Raw genomic sequence first — 19,690 nt, 5'->3', positions numbered from 1 at the left:
GAAAATTTCATGAGATTTAAAACTGTGAAATATTTCAATATTTTAATCAATTTAGTTGTTTTTAAATATGTTTTATATTTACATATAATTGACTTAGATTACCTTCATAATTGTATGGTATACCTAACCTTCTGTTCACTTATGTTTTTCTCTCTAATACCTAGCTGTTGGTCTATACCTATACCTGCGTGTTGACGTCGTCTTACAGTGTAATATGATGGTTTTTTCGCTACGTACCTACTTCTTATTTTTATTTAGTATTTGAATGATTAATATACAATAATAAAATATAAAAAAATATCTTATACCTACCTGTAGAAATGAACAATATATTATTATAATATATGAATTAATACAAAATAATATTATGATGTAAATTCCTTGTATTCTTTTCGTCTTTATATAGTAGATATATAAGTAAGTTATTTTTTGGGGGGACGGAGTGGTCAAGCGGACTAAGGCATCGGTTGCGGCGCGCACCGTCGCCGGTTTGAACCTCAACCACGTGCGGCACTTCCCTTCGGGTAGTCACGGTACCCACCCGGGCATGGCAGATACCTACGGGTGCCCACTTCAAAGTTCTGCCAAACTAAAACACACGTGTTTAAAAAAAAAAGCTACAGTACCCTACCCCACAGTTAAAAACCACCCAATGGCCCGAGTTACTTTGTACTATATTATAATTGATAAATAATAAAATAACCATCATTAATATTTGTATAAAAAAAAATTCAATGTTTCACGTTTTTGTGAAATACCTATTTCATACTCAAACTCGAATAATACTAATGTCTAATAGTAAAATAAATTACTTAAATAATAAAAATATTATTAAATAAACCAAGTTATAGGTATTATAGGCTGAAATGCCGTCGTCCTTTAGAATCGTTTTCCGTATACAATATGATTTTATATCATTGAATTCAAGTTTAACCCATCCGTTACTGCGACCCTTCTAGACACCGCTTACTGTACACCTATAATGTACCGTATACAGCACAGCTTACCTTCCCAACTTGCCCGATTTTTATATTAGTGTTCTCTATACTTGTTAAATTTACAAAATAGTTTAACCCTTTTTGAACTATTTATAAGACATTATATTATAATAAATCTCGAAATTTCGATAAAAAAAGGTTAGCTTGATCAAAACGCTGGATAGGTAACTACTTCTATTTATGATTATTTTACGCGCGTCATTCAATTTCAATGTATACAATTACTTTTTCAGAATATTAAAATTCATTTTTAGCTTTTGCCTATTTATACAACGAGTAGTTACCTACTTTTTATTTTTCCGGATATTTTGAAAAGTACAGTTTATTTTTTAAATTTATGTCTCTAAAGTCCAAAAATCCAATTTGCTCTCAGAAATCACCCTCAAAGTTAAAGTTTAGCAATTCTACTGCATAAAAAATCGAAGAACGACAACACACTCTCTAAAGCAATACTTTTAATTGCTCCACTCAGAATCTAAAATAATATCGATTATAATTATATTAGTATAAATTAATTATTTTCTAGAATTATTTTTCCAAACGCAGTTTTGTAACTTTACATTTTATTTTATAGTTAACCATCGAAACTATCTTTTTTTTTTATTGAGCTTGAACCCATTAACTTAGGCCGTTAGCTTTATTTGTAGATTATTAGTAAGGGGAGGAACGGTTGAAAAGACGTTTTTGTATGTGTGGCAAGGATTGGTTGCTAAAAATTCCGGGTGGTCCGGATGCTAACCCATCCGGGAACTAGCAATGTCAGCCGTTACGTACACTCAGCCACGAAACTATCTTATTTAAAATAAAGGAGTATTAAATAAATAAATAAAAATGTAATTTATTTATATAGCATGTATAGTTATTTTTTTTGTACACCAATAAAGTATGTAATGCATAGTTAATGTCCACGCAGTACTTAAAGCGCAATTAAAATCATAATAAAAATAATATTAATTTAATATAGAAATGGTTCACGTGTAATAATAGGTATTGTTTATTTTTCGATTGCGGGTATAAATGTAAATCTATGCATATTTTCATTATCTGGATGAGGATGACTAGTTATTATTGGAAATGTTGAATAACTATTTAAAAATTAATTATTAAAAACTATCCAATGAGAAAGTATATTATGGTGAATGTTTCACGGTAATATGAGTTATACACTCATTGGTATAACTTAAGTTCAACCTTTAAGCAACAATATCAACAAATATATTTAAAGTACAATATTTTAATTGTGCGTTGCACTATCCTCAAATAACCACCTTTTAACTTGATTAACTTCAGAAACCAGACATAAATACATAGAAACAATCTGTAGTTGAGACTCACTAGCTCTTTTTATTGAGTTACGTGATTAAAGTAAATTTATAAATATACCGAATGAATAAAAAACATTTTTATGACCAACTGAAAATAACAAACTTTAATGTAGTCAGTGGCAACACATCAATTATTTTGTAAACTCCAATTATTCATTTTTAAACTTATGGTTAAAAAATATTGAAAATTATTACTAAGCAGTAAGCATATTTTTAAAACAAATTCATTTAGAGTTTTGATGTTTACTTTTTTATGGTTCTTTAATTGCCCTAAATGACTCATCAAAATACGATTTTATATTATACTTTTTCTCAATCAAGTTAATCTTACTTACTTACTTTATCAAGTATATTAATATGTGAATTGTTCTCCAAACTTATTGACAGTTACTTCAATAAATATTGCATTGTGTACCAGATCCATATAATTAAATAGTGCGTCTAGGCATTATATTACGATTTAAAATACTATTCACCACCATAATTATATTTCCTACTACTAATTATTATAAATTATATTTTAATTCACTAGTTTCTGTTAATAGTAATTATTTGTGGTAATTCACCATTAAGAAATGTATCCATTACTTATTATTGTATTAATATAAATAAATTATTATTACGGCGAAATAACTTTTTGAATAAAAACTTAAAAGCAGTGTAAAAAAATCGATGGAAACTTTCAATGTTTCTGTTTGTATACTCTATAAGCAAATTAGTATGTATAGGTTTTTATTAAATAATCTTGTGAAAATATTTCTTTTATTTTGCTTATAGTTTTTTTTTTTCCCCCAATGTACTAGCTTAGAACAATTTAGTTATCTCTTTTAAAATAAAACAGAGCTTAATTTTATTTATTTATTGAAAGAATATTTAAAATGTATTTTTCCGATTCATTAAAAAAAAAAAAAAAAATACAATTCTGAAATAACAGTAAATTGGTACTTGATTATTGGAATAAAATATTTGAATTTCTTATTTATAATTACCAGTATTCATAAAAATATTATTATAATACATTTTAGTACCTAATCAAACGAGTTTGACTAATTTACAATGTATATACAACGTAATAATTGTATATATTCTGTCATAGAAATTATTAAAAAACATTGAAGATTCATTTCAGGTAAAATGTATTAGCTTAAAAAATGTTAAATTGTTTCTAAGTTTTAATAAAATATATAATTTTCTACCTAATTTTAATTCTAATAAATTTCTATTCTAATTCTAATTCTAATTATTCTAGGTATTCTAATTCTTGAAATATTTAATAACTGGAAGGTACAAGATTATTTAAACTCTTTATACCTATATCTATTTCACAACGAACTACCTACTTTAGATGGCCTCTTAAATATGTACCTACTTGTCATTATTGTATTCAATTTTATCTAAAAATATTAAAGGCGGCGACTCCGGTACCTTTTTAGCACAAACATTATGTCCCACAGGATAAGCTCTCACACTTTGCGAAATAGTCAGATTTTAATAATTTTTATTTTAAAAATGAAAACTTTACACGGGTTACATTGGACTCCGATTTTCTAAACTCTATTTACATGGGTTGTAATAACCGTATTAATAATCACACATTATTCTTAAATATATTATTCTGGTGCTATTTAAAATAAATTAAAAAGTCTAATATAGGTACAACATAAATAAAGTCTTCATTTTTTCAAATAAAAATAATTATCAAAATCTGACTACTTCGCAAAGCGTCAAAGTATTTCCTGTTAAGTAGTTTTTGCTTGTTGAAATAGTTTGATTTTATTTTTTCCGTACGTCTGCCATTGGATAAAATTAGAAATTTCCTTAAATTGTTGCCATTCAGAGATTCATTTTGTTAAACGGATTTTACAGATTGCATAAACAAAATATTATGTTAAAACAACATTATATTTCTATTATTACCATTATCAGAATAAATTATTATAGTTTAAAATTTGAAAAGTAGTATATTTTTGAAATAGGGCTAGGGACTCATAGAATTTGCATGTTTTTTTAATAATCATTAAAAATATAGTTAAGTAATATGGAAATTTGTTTCATAGCAATACGAGTTTATATTTAAAATTTATAGTTAGTTATATATTTTGCATATTAGACCATTTTTTTTTTTGTACAAAGCTGTAAGTTTTATGATGTTATAAGAAAAAAATAACTTAATTTCCAATAGATTTCCTGAATCGGAGATATCATAGTATGTTGGTATTATTTATATAAAATAAATATTTTAAAATTAGTGTTTGTTTTCCTCACTCGCATTGGTACTTATCGGTACCTACACCACACGAGTATGTATTAAGAAAACAAATCGGGAAAAAAAAATTAAATATTTATTAATACACATGTTTTTTTTTTTACTATACATTTCAATTTATAATTTTACAAATACTATCTATATATTACAATAAAAAGGTTTTTTCCAATACTATGATTTTTTTTTTAAGTGCATTATATTTTAATAGCATATTTAGTGATATTCTTTAAGGCATAAATGCATGCATATTTTAAGGTTTTTTTGGGCTTAATGTCCCAAGCACTAGAATAATAATTGTTTTGAATATAAAAAAAAAAAAAAGGATGCATACTTATGTAATATATTATATATTATACCTACGTTATGTACACAAAATATTATGAAGTTAAGATTGCTTGAAAACGATTAATTACTTATTTTGAAATACAAAAACTATTTAAGAATTTATAATATTGCAAGGCATGAAATTTATTTAAAATTTTTTTCCGGCTGTAATGATTGTTTTAAAATGTAAAATCACTCATCGTAAGGCTCGCAGCGCTTCCACGCCAACCCTCACTCATGCAGTCAAGCAGCTGAATTGCATATTTTTTTTTTAGTATGCAATTTAACAAAGCTTTTTTTATAATAATATTACTTGTTAATCGTGAACAATATATTATATACAGTATATTTTACTAAAATAATTTTTGTCCATTAACTTTCTTGTAGTTATTTTAATTTTATGTTGTCAATATTGACAATAATAATAATATATACAACTTTTGTTACAGTATTTATTGTATAGACAATATTCGACCAATACAACTTCCAAATAGTATTAGTTTATATTCAGGATAAATGTGTTGAATAGTAATTGTCAAACATAAAAAGCAAACTATGATAGGGTGGCAAATGAATAAGGCGAACTTGACACGAATATAGAAATGATATAGGTAACTAATTGATAAAATAAGCGATGATTACAAATGGGGGAATTTATATTGATTACAGGTTATTCAGACAATAAAATAAATCACTGTCTCATCAAATAAATATTTAAGCTGATTTAAACATTTAAATTTCGTTGAAAACTAAAATGATAAAACTGTTTTTGATATTTTCCACAGAAATATTGTATGCGAATTACAATAAATAATTTTTTAATTTTACTAATAGAACGTATAAACAAATAATATAATATATATATATATTTGCTTATCAATATATATAATTAAAATAAACAAAAACACATCGGAAAAGTTGCTCTTATTATTAGTAGTTACGAATGAACCTGACCAATGAGTAGTAGTACTATGTGAAATTTATATTCAGTGATAAATTATTGCATACAGAAAATGATTTTGAGCAGAGATGGTCTGTCAGTCTGTATTTATGATGGTATTTTATTATAAATTTATATTCCTACTAGTAATTTACTTTTTTTATCAATAATGCGGTGTGTTGAATTTATTTTGAAAACCATCTCATAATAAGTTTAGTATTTCATTGTATTTAGTAGTTAATAATATTACGGCATAATGTTTTTTGAACTATAACAAAACTGATGAAATTGTGATATTTGTTTTAAAATTCAATTTTATAAAAATGTGAACTTAAAATATGCATAAAAAATAAAAATTGTACAAATTAAAATTTTACATTTCTAGGTGATAGCACCAAACTTATGATGAATCTTATATTAAATTATCAAATCTTAGATAACAATAAGAAAATTTTTTATGATTTTCCCAAAATAGGGCATATGTTTTGAACGAGTTTTATTTTTATATTTTATTAATTTTAAATTAGGTACTTAATGGGCACCATCGGCCATCGACATTATGGATTACGTCATGACACACCGTTAACAAACAAAGTTATGATATATGATATTATAAATAACTTAACGGTCAGTTAGGAAATAATATATTATTTTATTGCTTAAATTTGGCGGAACTAACTAATTTGATCAAAAAACACTTGAAAAATATCTCTATATTGTTAGTTCCTATATTGGACATTATCACCAGTGCCGGATTAACCATTAGACATAGAAAGCAGTGTACTGTAACTGTTTATTTGCACAATCCCTGGGGCAGCGAAGTTCAGAAATGCCATAAAGTGAATTTGTATCAGTGTTTCCTAATTTAATAATATTGCGTTCATGCGATGTAATTATCTATTGTTACAACAACAACTATTACTGTTTCAGATATCGGAAGAACGTTATATTTAAAAGTGATAAAAATTAATCTAAAATCTATAAACACATTCTACAAGTCGTTCAGATTTAAAATTTTCGGTTTACCCTAATCTTTTTTAGACCTTTCCTTGTTCACATAAAACATGAAAATTAAATTTGTTGAATCTAATGTTTTTGCATGCATACATTTTTAAAAAAAATGTCTTCTCATCTACCCTTTGCTGTGCATCAACTAATCTATATTTAGCATTTTATGTTTCTCAAGAGCATATTTTACAATGAATTTATGAAGCAACCGATGGAGTCTGGTGGACATTATAGTCATAAATATTGATTTCATAAGCTATTGTAATATTATAATGTCTTGCGACACACAATTTTCCTTAACGTTATCAACCTATACCAGAGGAGGTAAAGATCCATTAACCAGTAGATCTTGTAAGGTACATATACTGTTGGTCATCTCTTTCGTTTATCGTTGTGTGGGTACGATAATCAACATTTGTATTGCTTTTCCATATTCAACGCATTTCAGCATTTATATATTAACAATATGTTTATACATACCTACATAATACATGAAACAAATTCATCATTTCATTAAATGTAATAATTTGAAATATTTGAAATCAATGATATAGGGAAAAAGTAGGTAACCGCTAACCACTCAGTTATATAATAAGAGTTATATATATTTCATGAATTTGTCATATTTTAGTCACTGTAATTGATCTGTTCAATTTGAATTTAATGATAAATCATTGCATAGGTAGGTAGGTATGAAAACGATCTGTTAGTCCATGTTATCATAATATTAATATATTATTGTTTATTATTATAGTCATTTAAATATTATGCATAGTAAATTGCTGCGATAAATATTTTTGTATTGCAACAAAATAAATAAAATCGTAATTTATAGGTATTTTTATATTTTTTGGTAGTAAGAACTTCCTACTTACGTAGGACCTTGTATTTAACTTTTGAGCCTTACTTATAAAATTGAAAATTTTCAATTACTTATAAATAGCTTAAGGGGATTCGATACCTTGATTTTCTGTTTTCGTCTAACACAAGCGTGACAGTATTTTGGACGTGTTTTTTGCCAAACATATCATTTGATCTAATGAAGCGATAAGAGTTCTGAAAACAGATTTTAATTCGTCATCAAGTCTACTCGAAATCGACTTTCCCACATTTTTGATTTTTTGATTTTAACTTCTCCAAAAATTGAAAAACAAAAATGTTCAAATATTTTTTTTTTATATGGCTTTTTCTGGAATTTGGGAGATGATATCAAAAATGTAGGAAAGTCAATTTTGAGTAGACTTGATGACAAATTCAAATCTGTTTTCAGAATTCTTATCGCTTCATTAGATCAATAGGTATGTTTGGTAAAAAACACGTCTAAAATACTATGTCACGCGTGTGTTAGACGAAAACAGAAAATCACGGTATCGAATCTCCTTAATATGAAATAAAATATATTTTATTCATTTTTGAAAAACAACATGATGATAAAACCTTGCGATGATATTTTATGCGTGAATGTATTATTTCATTAGAATCTGAACTTCAGACTCTAATAAAAAATAATACCGTTCTATTTTGACCTTTCAAAATGACTAACTAGATCTTATTTGTTATCAGTATTCACTCTGAAAGTTGAACATCAAAGAATATTTTTTCCATACAAAGTCTAGGAAAAATATCATCATTGTAAATCAATACATTCGTTTCTCCACTCAGAATCTAAAATATTATAATAGTTTTTATTGTACAGTATAATTAGTTTAGTATTATTCTTTAATGTATGATATTTTTTATAAAATACCAAAGTAGTACATTCACTAAAAACCAAATCATTGTTCATAAAATACTGAAATAAATACATAATCCACATTATAAAAATTTTACTTCTAAGTGATGTTAGAATTTAGGATTAATGTTAGAGATTATAAAAATTACGAAAAAAGTTTTTCTTTAACATATTTAGGCCGTAACTTGTTCTGCAATCTCAATTCTACGATTTAAAAAATTAGTTTTACCTTTTATCGTACAAAATGGGATTTATGTGTAATTTTTTCCTCCACTCAAGAACTGTTTAATATGTGATGTGCATTAGTTTTATATTATCACATATTATTTGATTAAATCGTATAAGTTTACAAAGATTTTACGTTGTAGAATATAATCCAAGATAATTTAATAAAATATTTTGATAGAACGAAATGTATTGTTATTCGTTAGGTACCTGAAATGCTTTGTAAATATTTCCAAGAACAGACACCAACAGTAACAAAATAAAAGTTCCAAGTTGTGGAATTATATGGATTATTTTGTTCAATCTGTGCACAATATTGGGGAACAACTGTTATTATTTTCCAACGACAAGCAAAAAAATGTTCATTGGTTCAAGATCTAAATTATATAGATGGTAAATATAATAAGTCTGCATTATTAAAATGTTTTTGAGATTCAAACTTATTAAACCTCTAAGGTATATTTAAATATCGTAATATATTATTTTATTATTTTTATTTTAATTATTTCGTCATCGTTAATATAATATTATAATATAGATAGGCAATCAGTCAGTCATTTTCGTCATTAATTTATAATGTTTAAGTAATTTTTATTTTTGCATACTTGCTATAAATGTTATTCAATTTAGTATTTAATTCAGTATTATATTTACCTATAATAGTATACAATAATATTATTTATTATTATAAAATTTATAAAAATGGCAATATTAATCTGTAGGTATTTGTATATAATATTACTGTCTAAGTGTATCACATGTGTCTTAAAAATTTGAAAGTAAAATTCTATGATATAAATTATATTATTAATTGGTATTATACTGAGCCATTTGCATATTATTATTATTATTTTCACCTGCCTGAATTTAACATTCTAAACGTAGTTACTATTTGAAGTTTCGACAACAACTTTAAGTTTTAAACAATAATACCTATTGGTAAAATACTAAATTAAATTGTATTATTCCGCATTTCTGTATCTATATTTATTATTTTACATAAACCAAGTATAATAATTATGTTAAATATATAATACGTAATTAAATCGTTATTCGTCGTTTTAGATACCTATTATTTTTAATAATACTGCTAACCAATTCAATTTGTATCAAGTGATTTTTTAGATTAACATTTTTCACCGGTTTTGTTAGATACCTACATCGACTGATTGATTATTACTTTCCAGACACCAGATGTAGGATTTCTTTCGTTTCTTTTTTTTAGTATAACATTTTTCAAACCATTGCCTTTGAATACAACTCAAGGTGAAAATGTATTTGGTAAAACTTCTATCAAGTTTATATTAATATTTTGTGAATTGGAATCTCCTAAATCTTTAGATATATAAAAATATAAGGTTATAAGAAAGTTTTTCAATAAGAATCCATAATTATTGTACATTTTGAACTGTTTGTTAAACATTTATTATTGCCTTTTTATATTGTATAAAATATATAATTTATTGCAATAATATAAATATTACAAATATTTACCATACACATTAAGATTATTAAAATATGAAGAGCTGGGGAAGTATTTCTATATTATAGAAGATTTTGTGGATACCTCGTCATTGAGTAGGCCACTATAATGGATATTATATTTTATAATATATTTATATTTAGAAACTGTATATATAATTTTATAATATTAATCGCCTAACAATATAATACAATTTATAATAAACCGTGATTAATCTATTATCGTGAAATATTTTAAATCTATATTCAATTTAAATATTTTTTTATCGATAAATGTACAATTTAATTATTATATCAAACAACATAGATTACAACAATTATTATTTTAATAAATAGTTAAATAAAATGTGTATACGCTTAAGTAAGCATTAAATAAATACAAAATACTAATTAATATTAAGCACTAAATCTGAATACGATATTAATTTTTAATATAAATATAATATTATTATCTATTCACTTTATTAATCAATGATATCAGGTACATCATTATTCATAATTTAAAAAAAAAAAAAACATAAATATTGTGTACCGATAGTATTATTTTTACACCAATATTTTGATTTATAAACACATGTTTATGATTAATGTATATCATTATATAATATAATACTTTGGTTTGGTGCATTTAATTGTATCTGCCTATTTCAAAATGATCGAATATTTTCTAAAATAAAATAAAAATAAGTTAAATGAATTAAATTAGATATTAAAACTTTGATATTAGTAGTTATATTACTCAAAAAAATATTAATCGTTCGGTTGTATTGTTTTTTGAAGCGCTCACTATCAGGACCGCTCAGTATCATTACGCACACGCTATATCGACCACACTGTACACAGTCGTCATCCGACTTACCCCAACCAAATAGGTCGTGCTAGGCGTAATGTTGTATGCGACAATCCCGACCAACACCGTTAGCAGACCGATCGTTCTGTTTATTCCCCCAACTTTGAATACGCACACAACTTCCGTTTCGCACGATGCCGTACACTTGTACTAATCCCGATTGGACGACGACGAGTGTTTCAATTAAAGATCCTTTTTGTTTTCCCCTTTGACCACTTACCCTCTGGACACTGGCCACGTCTCTGACACACAAACGTCAATAGAACACTTAACTTTATAATATATTTTATTAATTGTAGAATTTTTTTTATACTGCATCGTTGTGTCGATTGAGTGTTTTTAAATGAACTACCGGTGAAATATTTTATATTACTATTACATTTGGTACCGATGTGACGTGTCTTGAGGTAATGATCTCAATCACCTTCATAGTTTATTATTCTCACGTCGTGTGTATTAACCATTTAAACCAATATTATATGTAACGTCGTTCTGATACTCATAGATATCGTGAAAAAACTGTATGTTGATCAAGTGTCGTATTTCAATTGCTTTGTAGAAATGTCAAATAATAAAAGAAAAAAAACCTAGTCGATACAATATAGGCACCCCCTACTCTATCATAGTCGCTCCTATGTGCTAGGTAGTTTAAACGGAAATTACCATCCAATCTCTAAGATCAAGTTTAAAACGATGTTATAATAAGTTATACCTATTGTAGTGTGCCAGCGTAAAAATAACGAAATTATGAACAACATTACCACATTAAATTGTAATATTAAACAGTTTTTCTCTTTTCTTTAGATTGAAAAGGTTAATTGTTTGCTTGTATACTTATTTTTTATATTGCATGTTTAAAGTTCATCTTAGAAAAAAAATCAATACTAATGTGCACAATTTCTTATTTCCATCATGCACTAAAACCAGAATTAATTTAAAATATTCAAACATCAACGGTTACGATCACGACGGCTCTTGAAATGTAATAAGTATACCCACAAATCACGGCAGACATAATAGTATACAATTATACTCTCAGCGAAGGAAATAATATGGTGAGGTTATGACAGGTAAGGCTAGGAGATCATATCCAGTAACTACGTATACTATAATATACGTGAGTCAAGAGGCGACACGACAAGATATATAATATGTGACACAGTATTAGAAACAAAACTAATTGAAACCCGAATAATGTGAATCCTAAGACATCTCAATGTTTGTTTTGGTAAAATTAATAAAATAATATTAGAATATACGATGTAGGTACTATTATACAAGAAACCAGAAACCATCCTCTGCAAAAACAACGATTGAATATTTTTTACTGATATATTTTCCTACTTTAAAATAATATAATGACATGCACAGAAAAGTATACTATTGACTGGATAAGTCCAATCACTCTGCTGTCTAGTAGATTTAGATTGTATCTCGATATTGAATAGGACACGTATGGATGTATGAAGTTCAATGATAAATAATCGCATACGAAAAACGATTCTGAGCGGTAACGTTAAAAACTAGTTTGTTCCGAAAATATTGCGTAAATATTGTTAATTATTAGAATATAGTACCATATTGTATCATTGTTATTAGGTAACTTGTGAGTTTGAAATTCTGACGCACCTACCATAAAATAGTTTGTTCAATAAACAGCTTAATAAATATTAGGCAAAATGATGTATAGAAAAGGATAAATCTAGAAATGGTGAAATGTTTCAAGTTTCTATGAATAATATTTTTGAATGACATACTACAAAACAACAAAAACTGTTCACGAAGAAATAATAAAATGTATTGTACCTATAATATATACCATTTAATATGTTTTATAATTTTATATTTTTTTTGATTCCATGAAAAAAAAATCATGAAATATTTTGTTTTTAATTTTTCAGTAGAAGGTATTTAAATTTAAAATGTTATGAATTTATAACAAATTATTACATTTTTTTCCAATTTTGTGATTTTGATCACATTTAAACTTAAAATGATTTTAAAAAAAAATTTCTGTTTACTTTTAATATTTTTGAATTACTTTATGGACAACTTATGAATAACTAAATCCAATTTTCTACCAAAAACTATCATCAAAGATCAAAAGTGAAGAATGTTTTGTCACTCTGAAAAGAAATTATGACAGGAAAAAAAAATAAATAAAAAAATATATTGTTGCTGGGAAAATATATTCATTGCTCCGATTAGAATGATATAATAATACTCTAGGCACAATACACATCATAGTAAAACCATTTAAATTTGTAACCAATACTCGCTTTGATCAGAGTCTAAAACAATACTCATACACGACTAAATTAGAGTCTTAAAATATTAGCAATACTAAGTATTTAAAAAAAACTAACATTTCCTCTCAGAAGTCTTGATACAGTTATCCTTAGTTATTATTAAACGTACAAATTGATATATTTTTTTGCTGCTTTATAGGTACAATTTCATTACGGACAAAATATGCGATAAGTATTGGAATTATTTTTTTACGTGACATAATTTTGTAGTATATAATTTAATATAATTTTATTTTGTATACAGAATTAAATATGTTCTAATATTATATTATTTTTCATGTCGTCTATATTTTATGTCCAAAGGATTTTTTTTTTTTTAACGGTCATTTTGAACGGGCAATATTATATTGAAGGTACGCGGGTAGTTGTTACTATTTTCTACCCACAAAACGGGTTTGAGTTGGCCAATCAACATCATAATCGAATATAATTATCATAAATATTATTATTTGTAATCGGGATTACTGTTACCTACCTATCATCATTATTATTATCGTTATAATACTATCGACATAATTGTTCTTGCGCGTGTTGTATTCGCGTATTATAATAATATTACTGTGTATTATTACCCATTAACGATAATAACAATAATAATGAAAAAAAAAAAAATGCATAATAAAAAAATAATAATAAATAATAATGATAATAACATAAAACGTATATTATATAGGTACTCACTTGCGGAAGAGACGGGCTGGACGGAGACACGCGCTGACTCTGCGGCACGTGCTGCTCGCGGGACCTGCGAAGGATATTGTGGCGGCGCGGGCGGCGGCGGCGTGCTACACTTCCGGTCGGCTACGTCTGGCCGCCCGTCGTGTTCGGCTGACACTGCTTTCGTCGGGCGGCACGGCCGTTTAAAGTTTGAATCGGCAGCGCCATACGGCGGCGGGTGGTATATGTGCCGCGGCCGTACAATAATATATGACGTATAAGGGTAGGTACGCGCGTTTCGCCATCCACCCCCCTCCCCCCCCGGAGCTAACGGCGGCGTACGTTTTTAGCAGTACGACGACGACGACGGAGCTGAGGCGGCGCGAAATTGTAGTGTTTTATATTATATAATTTATTATTATTACTATTATTATAATGTCGATTAAACGCCGTTATGGTATAGCCGTTTTACACGTACCTATATACAGTAAGCGGGCACAACACGGCCTCTATAATATATATATATATATGTTATATATATGTGCTTCCGATATTATATACTTCCGATTTACGTCGAGTGCTCGGAGTGCCATCACCGTGTTAGTTACGACGAAAAACTAAAACAGTAATGGTGTATATTACATAATAATATATTATCGTTGCTGATTTTTTCCACCCGGCAATGCGTGTTTGTTATTTTTCGGAAAATGTGTCTGCCAAACGTGTCTCTACATATTTTGCGTTTATAACAGTACCTAATGATGGTACCTATACTCACGGTTTAGCGCGTGTGCGGTACAAGAAGTCATAACAATATCCAGTAGCGTACGCTGCAGGGTTTTAGTTCCGTCAGGGTTTTATCAGAGTGAATAATTTAAATTATTTTTATTCTTAACAGTTTTAATATAATAGTTTTTAACAAATTATAGTCAGTCTCAAATTTAGTCTACATTAAGAATACTCGGGTGTTCAACCCGGACACCTATAGGCATCTATAGAGCCTCTTCGGGTTGTAACAAACGTGGTAATAATCGATGGATGATGATACATGATGATATCATACGACAATTATTATGACAGACGTTTAGCAATGATCTAAATCAGCCAATAAACTGAAACTATGGTTATCGACGTCTTTGTCATATTTAAAATTAATATTATATCTAATAAAAATGACCAACAATTGATCAACTCTGTGGATTGAAATGGTGGTAAATATGATTTTTTTATTAAATGAAGAAATTTCATGGGGGTCAGAATGAGGGACTGGAACCTTGATGATTTTTACGGTTTTGGTTCCTATTCGGTTCCTATTCAGTATTTGTGTAAAAAAATTTGTCACGTAAAAGTAACGGTTCCGGTAAGGTCCCGGTTATTAAATTAATTTAAATAAGGGTTTTGGTGAAGTTTCAGTCCCTGGTCAGAACCCTAGAACCCTATCCCGGCATACGCCACTGACAATATCACTGTGGTATACATATTATGTTTAAAATGTGTCTAAATTTATTTTATTTATACATATACAATTATAACATACGGGGTGATTAACCGAGCAGGCACATCCGCTTTTTTCTTTTTCAATAACGCTGTTATTCCAAAATCTGATTTTTGGTATTTTTAAATATACTTAAACACCATATTTTCAAATTATTGAATTTTTTTAATTAGGTTCATTAAGAGTAGTGTCCTATGGGGATATAAATTTTTATTTTTACGGTAAATTAATTAGTGGATAATTTTTTTGGAAATTTTGACGTATCAGAATCAAAATTTGCCCGAATATGTTACGTCATATTATACGTATAATTAGTCATATTTTACGTAGTATAGGTAAAGGTGAATAAGGTATAAGGATAATAATGAAATGGCAATGGGTTTGGAAAGTATAGAGTTTTGAAAATTGTAGTGTTTAATTTTTAAATTAAATGGATATTAATAATTTCTAAAAATGGTCCATGTTATAAAAAATACTATATCTAATATTACTTACATGTAGGTATTGTTTATTTTTGTAAAACCATTTTTAAGGACTATTAGACTTAGTATAAACTTTTTAATAATTGACAGACTACTCGTACGAATTTTGAATAAGGTACTTCAAACATACAAATGATCAACTAAATAATTTATAGTAAAAATAGAGGTCTTCATCTGAAAAATAGAAGTTTGTGTAGTAAGGAGAACGCGGTGGGGGAAGGTAATAGTTTTTAGTGAGATATGTTTGTTTTATATTAAATACGGTATAATACGATGATACGTAGTGTACTTACAACAAATACGCGGGATTGAGTCTGATGACCTGCTTTAATGGGCAAAGGGACGCGTCTGGTGTGACCGGTTGCCTGTGTCCTTTGGAGAAATGACGGTTCAATAACCCCCACTACGACGTTGGTGCTCGACAATGTGTTGTAGTAGGTTTATTTGTATTAGTAAGAGGGATTGTGGGTATGTGTGGATGTGTGTGTGTGCTTACGCGTTTGGAAATCGTGTAAAATTACGTTATTATATTGTTCATTTATCCGCGTAAGATCTTTCTACTACTGTGTTAAACCTACCTAATGATGTTTATTATTATCTACGTTATTATAATATATGTCAAATCACTTACCTCGTATGTGGGCTGTGATGATTGGATTGGATTGTATTTATTCGGGGTGGTGTTCGATGATAGATATCGCTTCGACTTATATATGCTAAGTATGTACCGTGTGATTAAATTTATACCAATGAGCTAAGATGATTTCCTTTTAATTTATGTTTCGTCTGATGATATTTATATGATTCGAATATTACCCATATAGTCATATAGTTTCTATAGTACATTCCTTAACCTTATTTGTAAATCACAGTGTAATCTGATTATTATTTAACTGCCTTAATAATTGTGAAAGTTAAGCCTATTTTTCCTTCAAATCTATTAAATTCGACATCACCATATACATCTTACGGACATTGATAATGACCCGAATATAATCTCACCTGTAAACTGTTAATTTGCAATGATTATACACCTTAGACATTTATTGTATTCACCGTCACCATATAGGACCTCTTACCTCAACCTCGCTATCCCCCGTTTGTATATAAATTATATTTTATAAAAATAAAGGATAAGACGTGATTCTGAAACCGAACGCGTTGTTATTCCGGACGCCAGTCTGCTGTGACCGTGCTGTCTCAATATTCGCCGTCACCATATATGATGACCTCTTACGAACATTGATAACGACCCGAATACAATCTAATCTGTGAAGTATTAAATGATTATACACCTTAGAGATTTATTATATTGTAACAGTACACCAGCGTACAATACAAAAATGGTCCTTTTCAGAACCACCAATCGCAGAGCAATACGACTGCACAAACTACTAGGACAACTTCAAACCCTTATTACAGGGCCCCAAGTTGTCCCACGCAAATAATTCCGAGAGCTACAAGTAGGGGAGACCTGCACACACAACCCCAAAGCAAGGCGAACACAAACACAACCGCACACGCCGAATACTCACGGTTTACTATTCGGTACGAAAAGCACTATATATTATAGCGAACGCTTTCTCACACACGGAAGAACGGCAGTACTAGTTCACCGAAGAATAGTTCATACCCCAATATCTCTTCAAACCAAACTTCAATCAACAATTATTAAAATTAAAATAGCCGACGCTGAAATAACCATTGAATACTCTGATCTAGATACCATCACCAACATCGCAGAATGGTCAATCGCTGCTGTAGACTTCAACTTTAAACACACTATGTGGCACAGTCGCGTTGCTAATCCAACTGGTCGAATCCTCTTAAACCATATTTCTCAAAACGACTACGTCATAGTGGCACCTACCACTCCAACTCATTTTCCAACATACATCGGACACCACCCTGACATTCTAGACATAGCTTTAATCAGAACACCGTAGTTAACTCATCAAACAAATTTAAATCAACTGTTTTCAGACCACAACCCAATACTACTAGAGTTTTTTCAGTTCCTCCAAAACATCTTCACCGCCTTAACCAGGTAAACAAGTAAATTGGAAAAAATTCTCTATCTTACTCTCCAACGATACTACAAACACCCACCCACGCACTACCTCCATCTAGGATATAGATCATGCTAACAGCTTTCATAGCAACTGACAGGATTGACAGTCATAGAATGTACATACCAATCTATAACAGGAAGGTAAAGGAAAACTTTCTCAACTGAAATACTAAATGAAATAAAGGACAAGAACAGGCTACGTCGGGAATAACAACAAAACCGAGATCCCGCGGTCAAATCCAGCCTGTATTCCAAAATAAAATTTGTCAAATTCAAATTCTGCAAATTCATAAATAAGACGAGTGGGACCGGTTTTTTACCTCCCTTGACACCAAAGACGGATCACTATACAAAATAAACAAAAGCTTACATAACAAAAAACCAGAAACTCATCCTCTCTGAGGCCCAAACTTCCTAATTTTCGACGCAAAATCTAAAGCTGAACTAATAGCAAAGTCCCTAGAAAACAATTCAAACCAAACCCCGGCCCAAACTTATAAGTAGAAGAAATGGCTCACGAACTACACATATCGCTTCTTTCAATCTGTACACAACACCCGGTTCAGTTCAACTGATAATCAAGCACCTGCCAAAAATAAAAGGCCCGGAGAAGACCTCATAACTAACACAGCTCTAAAGTTCCTCCCTAAGAATAAGCTACTAACCCTTATAATCATCTTAAATGGTTGCTTAAGACTCAATTATTTCCCTTCCAAATGGAAAAAAACAGTCATCATCTGGATCTACAAACTGGGGAAAGACCACTCACTTCCGGAAAATTACCATACCATTGCCTTCTTGTCTGCCTCCGCACCATTACAGGCAACCCCACATTTGTTTATTGGATCACCCCACATTCTATAATATGGTCCGTCGTTATTAGTTGTGTCATGTTTTATTTTAAGTCTAAATATTATGTATTACAAATTTCACACAAATTCGATTTTGCACTGTGTCCCCACAGTGCTTATTATAAGTTGAATATTATATAAATGTTATTGACAGTTATTACATAATGTTAATGATTGTTATATAATATGAGATGTATTAAGTTTACAATATTGTTATGTATGTTATATATGAATTGTTATGGGTTTAAATAGTTTTATCGTATACGTTTTGGAGATAATTATATAATGTTAAGTACCTATCTAATTGGTGTATGAGTGAGTTGAGTTGATACATAAAAGTAAAAGTTACCTATATGATAGATAATGATATGATGCTTATTATGAGTTTATACAATTTGTGTGGCAAAGCGTAATAATAACAATGGTTAAATCTAGTTAAGTTCTATGTGATGAAATAGTGTATATAATGAGTTAGGGTTTTTATCAAAAGTATTCTTAGATTGATTCTTATATGTAATTAAGATAAACTTTGGTGCGAATTAATCTATTTTGTGATTTAAATAATATTTTTAATTTTTACAATTTCTTTAATATTATTTTTGACGATATTGTGCTTATTTTGTGGGTCTAGAATGAAAAGGTTCTTAATCGCATTTTTTTCCAAAGTCACTTTTT

General features: G+C 28.6%; 1 protein-coding gene across 1 annotated transcript in view; it reads right to left on the bottom strand.

Moving 5' to 3' along the window:
* Nucleotides 1–14,280, bottom strand: part of LOC100573994 (hemicentin-1) — a 306,591-nt gene extending 292,311 nt beyond the window's left edge. The window contains exon 1 of the mRNA XM_029490996.1: nt 14,141–14,280. The gene's annotated coding sequence lies outside the window, so the exon portion shown is untranslated. The remainder of the gene's footprint in view (nt 1–14,140) is intronic.
* Between the last annotated feature and the right edge of the window lie 5,410 nt (nt 14,281–19,690).

The sequence above is a fragment of the Acyrthosiphon pisum genome, chromosome X (assembly GCF_005508785.2).
Source record: "Acyrthosiphon pisum isolate AL4f chromosome X, pea_aphid_22Mar2018_4r6ur, whole genome shotgun sequence".
Taxonomy (NCBI): Eukaryota; Metazoa; Arthropoda; class Insecta; order Hemiptera; family Aphididae; genus Acyrthosiphon; species Acyrthosiphon pisum.
Note: the sequence above shows the minus strand (reverse complement) of the source record. Positions and strands in the feature narration are given on the sequence as shown.